We start from the raw sequence: 18,401 nt of genomic DNA, 5'->3' as shown, positions 1-18,401 counted from the left end.
CACACACTCACACTCACACTCACACTCACACTCACACTCACACTCACACACACACACACACACGGTGGTTTGTCCTCATTTGGCCTCTGCATAGGGGAAGCCCGCTCCCTGCTGTAGAGTGTGGTCAGACAGCCCACATACAGAAAGTACCTCAACACACGGCCGCTGATGGAGAACCAATTATTTTTTTCTTTCCCATGCATGCTCATTGCTTTATTCCTCCCCCTTCTTAGCCAAAAACCTTCCTGCTCCAGTCAGTTTCTATTTATTCAGTTTTTCAGTCATTCACTGTGTTATATGCTTCCTGTCTCTCAAAACATAACAGTTTTCATTAATCATCATCTTTCCAAAGCAGTTCCTCTTCTGTTTTTCATTTCAACATGCCACATATCAATCCACACTCTGTTGTCTGCTGTTGCAGACACGTACACACACACACACACACACACACACACACACACACACACACACACACACACACACACACACACACACACACACACACACAGGTTGGCCAACAGCAACGCCCTGTTTACAGTTATACTGAAAATTGAATACAATTTTCTTGAAAATTGTATAACAACAGACACAGACACTTAAGAGAATTGGTTGGAGGCAGAAATGCAGAAATAAAGACATTTTTTAGAGTGGTATTGACATTACAGAGGGGAATAAGTGCTTTGATTTGTGGTAGCCTTTCAAATAACTACAGTAAAAGTAAATGCTACACCCAGTAAACGGCTCCTGAAGCTCCTTCTGCAGAGAAGTAAAGTTGAAATGTAAAGATGGCTGTTTCTGATGAGGGCTTCTTAAAATAAAATACCGTAATTATTACATCTCACATGCAGGGAGGGCCGACCAGCCATATCATTTAAAATGGTGAATATTATAATTATCTCCAGAAGTGAATCTAAGAGCCAAATGGTTAACTCAAGCTAAGTGTGCATCCAGAACAAAATGCTTCAAAAATCTACTCCCACTCAGAGAAAAGTCTTAGTTTAAGGCATCTGTTTCATACAAATAGGTCCTGTCACTTCACAAAGGCTGCAAAACACACATGCTATAGAACAGCTGTATCGGTATTACCCATATGTACCTGTAATGCAAGGGGGTGACCTAAAACAGCTGTAGTAATGACTAAGGAGGAAGTCATGTGAAGTGGTTTAAAGAGTTACAAAATCCTGTTTATGATGAGGATGGAGTGGATGAGTGGTTGTATGGACGGATATATTCTAAAATACACACTTTCACCCAGCAGATTGCATAATGTACCAAACTTAAACCATTACAATACATAACACAGATACTTTTATTAACCCACAAGATTAACTTTTCCCAAACTAAAGTAATACTTTTTGTTTCAATAACAATGTCAATCTTGTGTTCACAACGTGGGCCTGCTGCTGGTTTTCATTTTTTTGGGGTCATTGGCAAACGACCCATCATGTTGTTCAGCCATTTTTTATAAAAGGATATGCACATGTTCACTATTTTGTTTAAGTAAAGCCTGATCTGTAGTAACACATGTAATACTTTTTTAACAGGTAACAGAGCCATAACAAGTTGAAAAGAATATGTTTTAATATAATGTTTTCATTACCTATAATATGAACAGTAATTCACTGATGAGAGCAAACCACAGACAAGTAAAAAGGAGATCTCCGGGTAGCCTGCTCTGCTTGATGAAACATGACCCTACGCCATACCGTCACCTATGCAACGTAATGATGGTAAAAAAAGAAATCCATTCCAGTGATTATGTCAGTTATTTCATAGCAAGTCATTCTCACTGTACATATATTATCTTTGTAATCCTGTTGTATTGTTATTAGTCTAAATCCACAGCATATTTAATCAGACACACCATCAAATGGACACCCTAAACAGCTATGACTAAAATCCAATTCATATATTATATTCAACGCTCTTTTATTTAAATGTGAAAAATACTGTGACTAGCTCATCGCCCACTTTAAGGGCTCTTATACAATGATAAGAGTTAGCGTAATGTGAACAGATTTCTTTCTATGTCTGAAACGGTATGATAATATTTTGAAGGAAAACCTTTTCTTCCGTAGACTAAATCTATCTGGAAGCACTTGACTTGTCTTTACCACATGAAACCTGATTCTCCTGATTTTTCCTCGCTGGAACCCACTGCAGCCACTTATTTTGTCTGCCTCGTGCATGGTGTAATGCAATCTATTAAAAAAATGATACGCCACACAAGGCAACAAGTTATTAGATCAGTTTTGGTGTTATTAGAAGTTTGAGGGTTGGCTACTGTAGCCTGGAAAGCAGTAGTCAACATGAGGCACTTCCAGCACAATGTGGTCACTAATTATATTTACAGCCGGTTCAGGACCACCTCTGCCAATAAACCCACCACTGAGACATTGTTAAATGGCAGATAGACCTTCATAAAGCAGTTTTTTCGGGTATTTTGAAATGACAAACCTACAGCCCAAATGACTGACCTTTTATGTGGAAAATAAGTGCAACAAATACAAAGCAAATTGTTTTCCAAACCTTATTTTCCTTATTTTTCAGAGATCCTGAAACTTAATCCCCCCTGTCTGAAGCTTCAAATGGGTGAGTACCTCTTTCATTATAACTATGGTCAACGGCAGCTTTGACCTAATTGTGTGTGGCTGCACTACCTACTCTAAACCTTTATAGCGTATATTAGTCTGTAGTATGGAATTGGGACGCATTAGTTGTAGGTAGGCACTGACTGCAGGTATAGCAGTCAGTAGTTAATCCTCTGCCCCAGAGAGCTCAAAGCCTCTCAGCACTGTCACGTTCTGTTACCGTTAATCTGAACTCGATGCGCTGCCAACGGGCTGACCCACTGCCTGCGACCTGGCCATGGCTGAGGTCAGCGTCTGACGTCACCAGGAGAAGCAGGGGTGACCTGTGCCGGTGGACTGCACTCTGAGAATAACTGGCAATTACCTGAGTTTAAAATGCCAATGAACTCTGATAACTTATTGAAACTGAAAGTTTACTTGTTTCATAACTTAAACACTTCCACATTGTAAACATACACATGATTTGACCTGCTTAACAGACGATGAGAGAGGCCAAACTGAAACAAAACTTCCAAATTATTTTTGAATGACATTTGAAAATGTCAATAAGGTGAGTGATAAATTCAGAGGGAAAGCAGATATGCATTGTTCTCTGTATTGCTGCTGCACAAGATCCGTCAACACACTATTTGTGATGGACAGGCTGTCTAAAGAGATGCATAAAACTGAGGAAACCACTTTAATTAAGGACACATGCTACCACTTTCACTTTGTACCAAGTAGGTCGCTACTCTGAAGTAGCTGCATCAATAACGCAATTCTCATTTTCAGTCTTATATATATTTTTTTTTACTCTACTGTGACATGTTTTCTTGCTTTAATGTTCAAAAAGATCTTTATTTTTCTCCTACTGTATGCACCTCTTTTCACCCTTTGTCTGAAACCAGAGCCTAATCTGGAGTTTCAAACAGAAACTCCCGCAGGACGGAACTTTGGGATTTTAGCTTTTGCAGACCATTCACATGCAAAAAAACCATGTATATATATATATATATATATATATATATATATATGAAAAAGGGAAAACCCCCCAAAACAAAATAGGGCCCCCCTTTTTTTTTCTCGCACCTGTGCTTTGAATGCTGAAGTTTGCCAGCTTGCTGACAATATTTAAATGATGGTTATTGTCTGTGTTTTTTATGCTAGTGAGCACATTTGCATATTTAGTGGTCTACTGATGTGTGTTTGATGGAGCATGTCTTAATATCGTTGTCAGTGAAGGAGTGCTCTCACATCCACTTTGAATATGTTATCCTACAGTGTGTCAAAACTCTGTTTGTGTTCTATGAGACAAATTATTTCTTTGACTTTATGTAAACTTGGAGCCGTTTAAAAGACTGAGGACCAAGGAAGCTTAAGACATACAATTCCTAGATATCAAGGAGTGGATCTTGAATACATTGGGGACATATATTAAATGTTGACTATAGCAGAACAGTTTAAAGAAAATGTGCACCACATAAGTCATGCTTTAATAGTTTTAAAAGAAAGCATAAAAAGTAGAACTAAATCTTGTGTGATAAACTGCTTAGCTGGATATTATAGATATACTGCTTTGAATTGAAAGCAACTAAAGAAGTTAAAATGTAAGTTTGAAAGGCCTGCATGACATCATTATATTAACCCATTAGTTCTACTTAGTAGTGTAGAACAGAACAAAAACACAACACTTTTCCCAGGAGAATCTTTTCTTAGACGTTTTAGAGCTTTTTAGCAAATCTAAGGCTATGTCCCAATTGTCAATTTGCACTGATATGAGACATTTGTCATTAATTATAAAGTTACATTTTCATGGATTTTTCTTTAATGAAAGTCGCCTGTTATAAAGCCATGCTTTTCAGTAATAATAGATCAGTGCAAAAGTGGTTGTATTTTTGTCTTTGCGGGACATTTTTAAGAAAGTCTTTGCTGTTTGTGGCCTGTGAGAAAATGTTAAGGCTTTCTATTCAAGCAGGCACGATTATGGTTTTTATGAATGGATTAAAAGGGCTTCATTTGTTTGTTCTTTTAGAAGTGTTCAATTATTTTTGTTTTGCAGTCATAGCAGTTGTGCTGAGTATTTTTGAATGCTACACAAAAACCTTTATATCGTTAGATGTTGAGGCACATTATGTTCTAGGAGTTTCACTTACAACATATTCAGTGAGTCAGACAGAACATGTGAGTTCATATGTGTGTACGTGTGAGCATGTTCGTGCGTGTTTGTTGTGTGAAAAGATGTGTGTTGCATTGTTCTAGCCCGTCACCAGCTGGTTTTCTATCCCCACTCTACCATAACTCTTACCTACACACAGTAAATATGTCTCGGAATATTTAATGAGGGACTAAGTAATGCTAATTGCTAATTTATTTTACACTAGATATGCATGTTAATTGATCCTTTCCTGAAAAGTTAACCAAAAAGTCTGTTTTGGTTGTGTGATTGTGGCTAAGGAAAAGTGTGATTATCATTCTTTTGGCAGGATGAGCATCTTGACTTTTATTTAGCAATAAAGGAGAAGATTCACATGTGGGATTAAGTTAGAAGATGCAACATTAGGGGAATGGATGCATTTAAGGGAGTGCACTCAGTCACTTTCCTTAGGTTGGAAGCAGGGTCTTGGAAAGTGCAACGACCTAAACAACATTTTATCAAGGTATTACACTTTCAAGCTAGTGTTCAATATGCTCAAGTGTGCAATAATTTAATTGTTATAAACTAATACATTTTGAAAAATGTGTTTTAAATATCAAGAGGACTGCTATCAGCACAGTCATTGAACCACCAACTGTTGCTTTATAGCATCGCCCGATTTCGTTGTTGAACTAGCTCACTGTTACTCATTGCGCGGCTCGCGAGCCACATGCGGCTCGTGAAGCTTTACTTGGCGGCTCGCGCAAGCCTAAAAAATATTAATAATAATTTTTAAAAAAAACACAACCTTTCAAATGTGCTCCCGAACCATATAGTGAACGCTACAACATAATCATCTGCATTCCGATAAGTAGCCTATGCAACAAAAAAAAGCCGAACTAACTTTTGTTCTAAAGGGGCCGCCGTACCTGGCAACGCATCCCACCAAACATTTGTTTATACTTAAACGTTTGAACTTCGCACGTGTCAATGCTACGTCGGATGTGATATGCAAAAATCAGTGATCACAAAATGGATCGTTTTTTAATTAGGAAGGGACCGAAATTAGCTGATGCAGGAGATGGAAGAGTTGCAAGAATAGATGCAGGAGATCGAGAGACACAGACAGATGCAAGAAACAGAGAGGGGAGAGAGTGTGAGGATCAGCATGCAGACCCCGACGAGGGGACAAGCAGCCAGACGGAAAGTCAGTGTAAATAAAGGAAGGTACGAAGCATAAAAGATGAGCACAGGAAATTTCAAGATAAATGGACGGATGAGTTTTTGTTTCTTCTCCATAATAACACCCCGCTGTGCTTATTGTGCAATGAAACTCGTGCCTGCTTTAAAAGGAGTAACTTGGAGAGGCATTTCAGAACAGCGCATCCACAGTTTAATGAAAAGTATCCACCTGGCAGTGAAGTAAGAAAGAATAAAATTACACAGCTCATTACTTCAGTTGGGGAGCAGCAACGACTTATCCACAAGACAAGCTCCGCTGCCGAGCTTCTAACAGAGGCATCTTTTGAGATAGCGTGGATTTTGGCCCGGGACAAAAAACCTTTCTCGGACTCCGAAACGGTTAAACACTGTTTCTTGGCTTCCGCTGAAATAGTGTTCAGAGACTTCGCCAACAAGCAAGAGATAATCAAAAGATTAAAAGCACTACAGCTCTCTGATTCCACGATAATAAGGCGGATGGAAAATATAGGAAAGGACATCCGTGACCAGCTGCTTGCTGATCTGCGCGCCGCACCTTCTTTCAGCATCGCAGTGGACGAAAGCACTGACGTCACAGATATAGCTCAGCTGTGCGTTTGGGTGAGGTTCCCAAAAGAAAACGCTTTTCGAGAAGAAATGCTGTGTTTACTACCACTCCAGGGCCAAACAAGAGGCGAGGATGTCCTGAATGCACTTTTGGCATTTTTTGAGGAAAATAATCTCAGCTGGTCCAAACTCGCAAGTGTCTGTACTGATGGTGCCCCAAGCATGCGAGGCAAAGAGAAGGGTCTTGTTGGCCTCATGAAAAAAAGGGATGAAATGCCAAATTTCACCAGCTTCCACTGTATCATCCACCAGGAGGCCTTGGTGTCAAAACTGAGAAACCATGCATTTCAAAACGTCATGCAAGTTGTTGTGCATGTGGTCAACTATATAGTGTCAAGACCACTAAACCACAGACAGTTCCGACAATTAATCGAAGACTATGAAACAGAATACAGCGACTTAGTGTTGCACAATGCAGTGAGATGGCTGTCTCGTGGGAGAGTGCTGGAGCGGTTCCTGAGCCTCCTTCCTGAGATCAGCACCTTCTTGGACAGCAAGGGGAAGCAACAGCTAGAGTTGAAAGATTCACAGTGGATTGTGCAGCTGGCCCTCCTTACTGACATTACATGTCACCTGAATTCTCTCAACCTGCAACTCCAAGGAAGAGACAAGCTCCCAAGTGACATGCTGAGAGCAGTCATAGCATTCAAAAGCAAAATAACTGCTCTGTGGATACCTGACAGAGTACTCATTCACTTCCCCAAACTGAGAGAAACAACCACACGAGACCCATCACTGCTGCAGCATTTCAGCTATACTGGATTTGTTAAAGTTTGGGAGGAACTGAAGCTTGAGTTTGAGTCCAGGTTCAGTGACGTGATTGAGCAACAGAACATTTTCAATTTTATTGAGAACCCCTTCAACATGGATGTAACCTCTCTCACTCCATCCATCACTCAGCTCTGCCCTGGTGATCGTGCTGCTCTGGAGTGTGAAATAGTTGAGCTGCAAACAAATGCCATTCTCCAAGCTGAACTCAAAGAAGGTGTTGGTCACTTCTGGAGTTTGGTTTCTGAAGAAAGTTTTCCCACTTTGAAACCCCTTGTGCAGAAAGTGATGTCTTTTTTTGTGAGCACATACACCTGCGAGTCAACATTTTCAACTATGAACATTATCAAGAGGAAACAGAGAAACCGACTGACAAATGCTCATCTTGAATGTCTCACTGTGATTGCAACAACAAATTACAAATACAACATCAAGAAGGTCAAGGCCATGCAAGCAATGTTCCGCTCATCCCAGTACTAAGGTAATAAATATCTTAATTGAAATGATATTGCTTTTGTCTTTTTTGTGGACGTTTGTGCACATTTGCAAAGGCGTGGTATGTTAATGTACATGTGCGGCTCTCCTCCTGTCTTTTTTCTTCCTATGTGGCTCTTGAGAAAAAAATAGTGAGTATCACTGAACTAGCTGAAGGGAAAATGGATAAAGCCTTTTTCTGAAAACAACCATAAGCCGTACAATTGCTGTGGGTCAGAAAGGAATTAGGTGTAGCAGTAGCATATGCTAAGTGATAGTTACAAAGCTATGAAACAAGACAGCTGGTCGCTATCGTCCATTTCTTTGCTACACCACTGTCCCTACCAACCAGTCCTTTATCTAACTCCGAGTGGCGTCAATCCAGTGCTGTCTGCAGAGGTTCTGTGGTGTCTCAGTACAGCAGCAAAACACAAATGCCTTTACGCACATGAATTGTAAATAGCACCCTCCAGGTTTTCTTTACGATTTGGCAGTAAAGAATGCTCCTGAGGGCATTGCACCACCACCTCCTCTTCCAGAATGTTCTCTGACTTTACCAGTCTATCACGGTCCTCCTGTTTCCCTTTAGCATTCTGCAGTCACAGATGCAAAGAGTTTGTCTGGTGTTTGGCCCATGTTACACAAGTATGTGGAGGATTTCAAAAAGAAAAATATCCCAAACCTTGCCATTGCCTCTTATGACACCAGTGCAGGGTTAGGGTTAGGGTTAGAGGTCATTGGTTGGCAAGGTTAGCTTAGCTTGACAAAACAATTGGAAAAAGAGGTTAACAGCAAGCCCTGCTCTGTCCCAAGTTGTATTTCATTCAATATATCGCAGATCAGGTAGAAATATGCAATGACAAACTACAGCAGGTATCAGAATGTCCTAGTTCTTCAAATGTTTTACAAAACCACAATGTTGTATGCTATAAATAACAGAAGACAATACCAGTCCATATCAAAACGTGCTCCTAAAGTACAGGAACCTTTAAATATCTGTTTGAACTGGAAATCTGCATGTTTTTTGTTTAAAACACTCAGTCTGGCTGTTACAACATTAGCCAATACCATTCCTGATGAATTATTGATTTGGTATGAGACCTCTGGAAGACCCAGCTGTCAGTGTTTTGTGTTGTGAAACAGACATTCTTACTTGAGGAGTTAGAAAAGATAAACACCGTGCACAGATAGATGGATTGAGTACTTGGAACTCTTGGCTGCATTCCTACATGGATTTTCAAATTTTATCCTGAAGGAGCGTTTTCTGAACAGCATTAAATACTAGGATGGATTATTTTCTAAATGATGCTTGAAGGGAGATAGTTGGCAAAATCTTTACCAAGATAGAAGCAACAAAAGACCCTTAAGGTCTTTTCTAATAACACAGAGGACACAGAGATTTCTGTTTACAGAAGAGGACATAAAAAACACATGCACACCATCCAGACGCCCCTCTGAGCTTCCTATGGGGTGAATCATCCGGGGGTCTGATGTGGTTAACGACGACCAGTGTTTCTGTGTTTGCTCTGATTCTGCCCTCACAGCCACATGGGATTCGATAAGTTGAGAAGCTGCGCTGAGTCATCACAACGTTCCCCTCATTCTCACGATTTATCCTGTGGTTGCTGACTCAATGAAATGAGCCATCTTTTTCGACTGAAACAATAGACTTAGACTTCTTAGAGACTTTTGGATATATTTTCAATGATTCATAACATTATAGCACTGATATAGTCGACACAAGGCCACTGAGCGTGACTAGTGACAGTTTGTTGAGACGTTAACTAACCACCTAGAAGACAACATGCTCAAACTTTCAAACTCTCCAAAAAGAAAAACACACAGCACAACTCAGTTTTGTGTGTCAGAGTTATGCCAGAGTTATGCCAGAGTTATGCCAGGAGGAGACGAAGAGATGATTGAAGGCATTGCAGATGTCTGCAGTCACTGAAATTCCTTTATTTTTCTTATAATTTACCAGGCCAGAGGTGGTTGGTATGTGCGGCTCTTCCATTATACAAACAAAGAGTCAGTACTGTGAGTGTTTGATCAGTGCTGGCCAAAAATGTGTGGGAAGTTTTACAGTCAAATTATATTTAACATGACATGCAAAACAACGAAAGAGCCTCAACACAAATATAATCAGCAGGGTTCCACGGCAGCAACTTTGATGAGTAGATTCAGCATTAGGCTCTGTACCTTTTGGCCCCAGCCCTATGGCTCCCGGCTCCTCCATTTACATCATTACAAATGTTTAACTACATCAATCCCAATCCTCAAATGAGAGCCAGATAATATTGAACAAATAAAACAGTCTGGATCTGATGTTAAACAGCCTATTGTTTGACATTTGTATTGGACATGTCAGCTTTGCTCACACTAAATGACAAAATCCAGGCCTAAAAATGTAAAACAAGCAGATAAAGTGATTCCCTTCCTGTTTTAGTATTTTTCTCCCTCCTGTTATCTTGAACACATAAAGAGACCTGTCAAGATTGCTATTAAAGTCATTGAACCAAAGAATAAAGGTGGACAATAAATCACGTCTTTTATACTGATGGATGACATCATAAATTGTCACTATGCAGCAAAGAACAGTAAAGGCTGTAATTTGGGATACAAGAGGAGTCCCTGCTATATTTTTATGGGTCTTAACACCAGCTATTTCCACATTATTTATGATTCTGTCAGTGCCGGGTACAAGGGAGGGGTTGTGATATTTTTGTCACAGATGTAAAATGAATTCTGGAAGTGTTGCTACAAGCAGGAAGGGGATGGCCCGCTGTATATCACAGCCTGGAAATGTCAACAACTGTAATGCAAAGACCAAAATGAATCATGTGTTAGTCTCACTACTTTCCTTTCCCATAACATGTGTGGCCTTCAGTCCATTCATTCCAACTGAAGACATAACTCATTACATCATTTTGTAAAAGGCTAATTCATTTCAATCAGATGGCTACTCTAGTTTTAAGCAAACATTACCTGAAATGGGGTAAACGGTGCTTCTGTTGGGGACTATTTTCAGCTGAGGATTATTCCACTTTGTGAGCTAGTGAGTACATTGATGGCAGCAGGACGGTGTACTGTATATGAGTTTCAATCAAAGTTAAATGCAGCCCCCACGTTGATTGTAATAAAAGATGATTTAATCCAGGGTTAGAGTTAGATGGTTTGTTTAGTAGTTTGTCTACAACATATCTTGGTGGCATAGGAATACAATGTATCAGGGTTTGATACACTCTTTTATAGGACAATAAGAGAAGATACATACCACCAATTGATTTACTATTCAATTAAATTATACCGTTACATGTTGTAGTCTTCTTCTTCTTATCATTTCTGTTTTCACTTGTTCAGAGGATATTCATGTAAAATCTGTTTCCTTACTGTAAATATTAAACCTGGAAACATCAAACGCATGTCGCATGGAGTTTCATAACCATTTAGAGGGACTTAAAACTTTAAAAGTCAACACTACAAAATTCTGTAGCTGTATTGAAATAAAAACATCTCTTTAAATTTCGCATTTATATTCATTGTATTGTTTATAGTTTAAAACGTTATGGGGCCTTCTGTTTTGAGGAACATTGTATTTGATTTCAAATGGACATGTCCCCTGATTACTGTAAACAAGTTGTAAATAACTACATTATGCTACATAACTTTTCTGTGCACATGAATTTTCATTGTGCAACATAAAATGCTTTATGAGGTGCAGCAGCTTTGTTTTCCATTTTTGACATAATGTTTTTGGAAAACGAAATTTGGTTAAGCAAATATTTCCATGGTCTCATGTTTCAGATCCTTTGTTTATTTTTATGTCCCAAAACATTAAAATGGAAAAGCTGTCCCTTACTTAACCAGACCATGAATCATCTTTATAATACTGCATGTTTTTTCACCAATAAGCAATGGCGTCATCTCTTGGAGGCAAAGCCTGCTTATCTTCCTCACCACTTTCTGATGATGTATTTTTCTCCTGCTGTAGTCAACAGGTAACTCAGACACAGGAGATCATTTCAGACAGAAGAGATTCATTCTCTTTCAATCTTTTTGAATGCACTTTTTTACGTCTTTGAATTGGATCTCAAAATGAAGTTTTCCATGGCAGTAACCGCACAGAGCACACAGCTTCTGCGCTTGTATAGTATGTTGGGTGGTTTTTCTAGAAAAATACATTATGAGGGCAATACTTGTTGATCTTGTATAGGATATATCAATTCTTGCAAGAACATGACGCCAGGATACAAGATGGCGCCACAGACTTTACAATAATGCAAGGATGGAGCTCCGTAAAAACAAAGCTGTCCCTGCCGTCTGAGGGTCTATCCGTTTTTGACAACAGAAATATTGTTTCCTGGCATCACTTTAACATTTCACAGGGGAAACCTGCTTTTTTGAATGAGGGCGCACGCCCGAAGTAAGATGCGCCCAAAGTAAGCTGCGCCTCTGTGACATATAAATTTTTTAAAGCCTCGTTAGACAAACTGTGGGTGGAACCTCCAGCTTTTTCGTATCTCTGAACATTTCTTTTGAGTATTTAGCCGCTTAATCTTCTCTAAGATTGAAATAACATGCACATAAACCAAACCGTCAGTTAGGGAGGGCGAAAAAAGGGTGGAAAGATTTGCTGGTGTGAAAGATGAGAAAGAGGGTCAGAATGTGAGAGATATAAATCTTAAAGGGGTAGATGTAGTGAAAAAAGTGTTTAAAACCCTAATCCTTTTTCAAGAGAACCCCACATTCACACTGGCTAAGTGATAAATGCAGCTGCAAACCATTCAAACCATACTTTTCCCTAATGCGTTTAGTTGGAAAGCCAAAGGTAGTTAGCTAAATGTGTCATTCTTTAACCATTAAGACTCCAAGCATGTCATGGAGCTAACAAATAACAATGGAGCTATAAAGGAAACTTAACCCTTAATCACATGTACATATTTTCAGAAGCCCTGTTTGAACTCAAGTTTTAGACTTATATTGTTTCTCTATTAGTTAAATCTATCTCACCCTTGATTACCTTTGTCCCCTCTTTCACCCCAAAAAAGAGACGTCCTTTTCTCTCTCTGACTAACTTTCCTCATCCCAGTCTTTCCTTTCTATCTCTCCACAGATGTCTGCTCACCAGCTGCGCTCAGATGGCTGAGGGGAGCAGACAAGCTGTTTTTTTATAGAGCGTACACACACACACACACACACACACACACACACACACACACACACACACACACACACACACATTATCATAGTGACCCGCCACACCGGGGATCCAGGACTCTTGTCCCAAAGTTGAAAGAGTTTTCTGCCTGATCATTTTCTTTTTGACATATTTCCACCGTCTATGACCACATCAATATGAAACAGATGCCCCTAACTCACAAGTGACTGCAGACAAACATGGGATACGGTCCGAAGAGGTCAGGAATTTGGCTGTTTCTCTGCTCTAATCGGATAAGTTTTTTTTCTATGTCGTATGAAAATGATTAGACTGCAGCATTTGGCCCAGAAAATGGGGAAAGTTTGTGGCAAAAAGGGCAGATGGAATAAGTTTTAATAATGTTAAGTTAGTATATCTCTCCATGAGTAGAATTAAATGTATGATGTATCTCAAGCTTATGGAAACATATGTAAAATTATGTTTATCTTATTTAGCTTTAGCTTCAGTCATCTTATGATCTGGAGGGCCTCATAGTCACCTGTGTAAAAATGGTTGCTAAGCTTTGATTGGACCATCGCTGTTCATGGGAAGGGATAACCAAGCTGTCAATTTGCTTAAATGTTCACATTTTACCGCTAAAATTGCAGTCTAAGTTTTCAGTCTAGGTTGTTGCCATGGTGGCGAGAAGGACGGGTGTGATGCCAGCCCCTTCAGACCTTGGGTAAACTGAGACCAGATATTCTGCAAGGTTTCCGTTTGATCGACTCTGGGGTCGTCTTGTTGACCTCCCCACACAAAGTAGGAAGTCTTAGAGTGTGTGTGTGTGTGTGTGTGTGTGTGTGTGTGTGTGTGTGTGTGTGTGTGTGTGTGTGTGTGTGTGTGTGTGTGTGTGTGTGTGTGTGTGTGTGTGTGTGTGTGTGTGTGTGTGTGTGTGTGTGTGTGTGTGTGTTGGGTGAGCAGGCAGGGCTACAGGAGGGGTTGAAGGGCAGCAAAGAAAGGTGAAAGTATGATCATAGAATGGATAGACTGAACACTTTCAGGATGTGAAAGAAGGTGGGCCTCATGAGTAAACATAGCTCTAGAGTGAGATGAGGGAATACTTCAAAGTGTTGGTGTGGGTGTGGGTGTGGGTGTGTGTGCGGGTGTGTGTGCGGGTGCGGGTGTGTGTGTGTGCGTGCGTGCGTGCGTGCGTGTGTTAATGCTCTTCAAGAATACGTTCCCATAGTGCTCCAGTCCAACTCCTACTGTCACTCTCTTTGGACTTCCCAATAAATATGGACTGGATAAATATTCAGCTCAGATCATCAACCAGGACATGAGAGGGTTCCAGACATGAAAGAGTAAAGTGTTTGGTCTGATTTACAACTTTTTGCTCACACTTTTCTCTCTTTCATGCCCTCCTCTCAGATTTCTGTGCCACCTTTGTTCTCCCCTCACCCCTGACCTTTGACCACAAAGCCCAAGGAAGACTATAAATCTGTCCACAAGCAGAAATTTTGAAATTGTTGTCCAGCAGGAGAGGATGAAATACAGTTTGGGTTATGAGAACAATTATTATAAAGAATGAGTTGTAGGATGCAGTTGTAATTATCTTGGACTTGGACCCCAATTTTCTATTTTTTCTAGCTCACACCCAAACATCTGCAATTCAAGTTAAGTTAATTAATTAAGACCATGATCACATATAATATATAGTACAGATAAATATGTATAATGTCTTCCTGGGCTTTAGAGTGAATCATCAACAACATTTATAAACTCAATCCAAACTCTATTGAAACTAGAAAGCCTTTTAAATAGTGCAGAACTCCGCAACAAGCGCTTTTCATTAGTGCAAACTAATGAACATCCTGTCGAAAAATGTTAGTAAGTTAGTTAAGTTCACCATTGAGGGAATTTTGAGAGGAATTGTTCCAAAACAATTTTAAAATTCTTAAAAAACAATTCCTTGTACATTTTCTCAGCAATTTTGGCCTACACCAATTGCTGAGAAAATTCCACCTTCCAAAAAGTACAAACCACAAACATAGTTTCCTCCCTGCACATTAAGCGTGCCAAATATCACAAGGGAACATTTGATGAGCACAACAAAATCAAAGCTCTTTCTAAAAAATAAAGATACAGATCAAACTAAACCAAAAAACAACTGATCTATAAACCCAGGAAAATGCCATTAATAGAGAGAAAGAATGCAAAGGAGAAAGCGAGTGAAAGAAAGACAAACCTACAAGAGTGGAATATTGGACAAATATGGGAAAGAAAGCCAATTGTGGAGAGAAGGGGGTATTTCAAAGTCTGGTGAAAGTTATTGGTGAACTCGGTCGAAGGCTGCATGGTTATCATCCAGCCGTGGCAGTCACGCCATGGCTATGGTTTACTTGACTACAATTAAAATACACATGCGATGCAATAAGTCATTTTAAAAGGTTTAGCTTTTGTAAACAATTTCTGAACAATTAAACTCATATGTTTATCCAAATAAAGCAAAGAACGGTACAGTACACAGAAACACATCTGAACAGGCGATCTTATAAAGGAAGTAAGGTTTTTCACATAGTGGTAATGGTTGGATTGGAATCTCTGGTTTATGTGACAGGTCAGAATGGGATGTTGATATTGGCTCTCAAACCTTCTGTTACAAATTGACGGTCGGAGAAACTTCATATATACAGGCTCAGTGATTTTTTAGGAATTATATTTTGTCCAAATAATGATGGGAAAAAAGAAAGAAAGAAGCTGATTTAATATACTGATTATGCTGAGTCCTGCATACCGTCTTAAGATGTTGTTTTTTTTGGATGAAAATAGCTTTCAACTTTTGCCTAATAGTCTGACTAAAACATATACAATATATGAATACGAGCACCAAGTTTATGCTGCTGAAAGTCAAGCAGTACTTGAAACGCAACTCGCTTAAAGACTACTGTAGTAACATCACCACGTACTTGAGATTATCACTGCGCAAACATCCTAGAGAATATGTCCATTACATGCAGTGACTATGTATGTGTACACAGCTCAATATCAAATACAGAAATGTCATGCAGGCTTTACATTTTCCTTTCATGCTGGTGCCAACCAAATACCAGGAACTGGAAGATAGAGCCACTTCTGTATTCTAAAGAAAAATGGCTTCTTCCCTTAATTATTGGTCGATGACAAAACATTTTTGATTAGCTTGTACTTTGATTATCTACTTGATGGCCACCATTAGTTGAGCATAGACAATCGAGACTTGGATTAAGATGGCGGCTTGTGTAATGATGTACAATGTATGTGCAGAGTGGCTAATCCCCCCAGTATTTGCTCATTGATGACAAAAATACTCTCTTTAACCACCAACAAGTAAACATGTAAAGCTGAGCTGTTGAGACAACAATGGATTATGCCAAGAAGGCTCAAAACAATCCAATTCCCATTTTGTGATTCAATTTACTTGTCATTCTTCACTTACAAGAATGACTATGGATAACTAAAGGAAATTGTGAGGGGTATCAGAGCCAAAATAAAAAATGTAAAGCTGGTTTCTCTGGGTTTTTTAAGAAACCTTTATATTTTTCACTTTGTTGTAGCGACTGGCCACATACTCTGCTATCAATTACAATTCGTTAGGGCTTTACATGCTGAATCTGTCTTGGCTGTCAACTCCAATAAAGAGTAACTTCTGTTGTGTCTCAGAAGCAGAAGAAGCTTAACATCGCCATAGAGCTGCTAAACCTCTTAAGTGTGGGTGGAAGTGTTCGACTTTCATGCAAGTTTTTTACATTAAACAAATCACTTTTTTTAAAGCATCGCTAACTTAGCCAAGCAGTCTTAACTGCCATACCACACCCTTACCATAGGGTTTTCTGGAAAATGCCAATCTGAATCATTTTGATGGCCATTTTGATCGAAACTTCTGCCGCAATGGAGACTAAACTCAGAGTGACAAGGGAAGAGCTGGAACTTGGATGGCAAACACTGAAGGTTTATTATGAAGTTAACGGCCGGAGAATTGACAACACATTTGCTGCAGCCACGAGTTCACTCTTCTACAGTACGAGGTTTTAACTAGTTCGGAATCGACAATCAACATTCTTCAGTCGCCAGACTAGACAAATATGGATCCTGAATCTAAATAAAGCTGACGTACATGGGAAAAGAATGCACGTCAGGGAACCTACTTTCCAGATAAGAAGGGCTTCTAGATGTCCCTAAACAATAAACTATCTCATGTCACCTTGTGCTCGGTCAGAACTGTCAACAACAAAGCGCCCAAGCTGCCCCTCCTTAAGGGAGATTACAGCAAGGCCAAAGAACTATGCCATGGGAAGAGGACAGGACAGAGGAAGGAGAAAAATTATGAAATAGGTCAAAGGTTAAACACCTAAGCAAAAAAATCCCAAACAGTCAGGTGGGTTAATCATACGCCTATGGTTTTGCCACACATTGCTGTGTTGATAGTTTTCTAAGATTTGCAATGTCTGACTTCAACTCCAAGTCTAAGATAAGTCATTTACACAGCTGGATCCCAACTGTGAGAAAAGTGTTGTTCTGGGTGAAGGCCAGGAGGGTCTGATAAGGGTAACGGGTCCATTTGCATGCAACACCCATCCAACTAAAAGGCCTTTTACATAAACACATCAACAGGTTTCTAATGAAAGCATCTATGTTAGTATTTTTAGGGCCCTGAAGATCTGCTTATCAGGTATATACATATGCAGGTCTTGGATTATCGTGCCCAATAAATTAAATGTAATGCTTTTATGGAAGTTGACATTTGGTTTGAAAACTGAGCAGCTGTTACAAACTGTCGAGCTTGGGGTATGTTTATTTTGGTTTTTTTCTGGCCAGGAACATTTGCTGTGAACAGGAACCAACAAACCCAGAGTCTGCAGACTAATCACAGTGTGCTTGTGTTTTTCTGACCAGCAGCAATAATAATGCATAACTGTTTGAATGGAAACTGTTGTGACTAAGAAGGTTTCCGTGAATAATTGAGACAAAAGATCTTCATTTTACAGAGTTTTAAAATGATTTACTTTCAGAGAGTCTTCAAGAGGTGATGACACATAAATGATCAGTCGTAGAGATAGTAAAGATCAGAGGATATATGATGCCATAAAGCTGAAAACGAAATCATTTCTTTAGGCTAGTTTAACTTTCCGTTTCCCTATATAGCGACTAAGCTATACTTAACCACAATCAGGTGTGTTTTTGGCACGAGCAGCACGCTGGCAGGTGTGTTTGCTATTACAATGTGAAAATGTCTATCATTACAGCACAGTAAGAACAGGCGTGTTAGCAGGAGGCTGGGACCGAGAGGAAAGCAATAATGCTTTTATCAGGATGTGAGCGCACCTCCGGCATTTTGCCCCATAAGACTCATAAACACACACACACACACACACACACCCATCAGAACAGTATGAGAGACATACGACTCACACAAATTAGCACCCTGGGGGTTTAAATTTAGCTCCAAATGATC

This window comes from Eleginops maclovinus, chromosome 15 (genome assembly GCF_036324505.1).
Source record: "Eleginops maclovinus isolate JMC-PN-2008 ecotype Puerto Natales chromosome 15, JC_Emac_rtc_rv5, whole genome shotgun sequence".
NCBI classification, from domain to species: domain Eukaryota; kingdom Metazoa; phylum Chordata; class Actinopteri; order Perciformes; family Eleginopidae; genus Eleginops; species Eleginops maclovinus.
The sequence above is the reverse complement of the archived record's forward strand: the minus strand, read 5'-3'. Positions refer to the sequence as shown.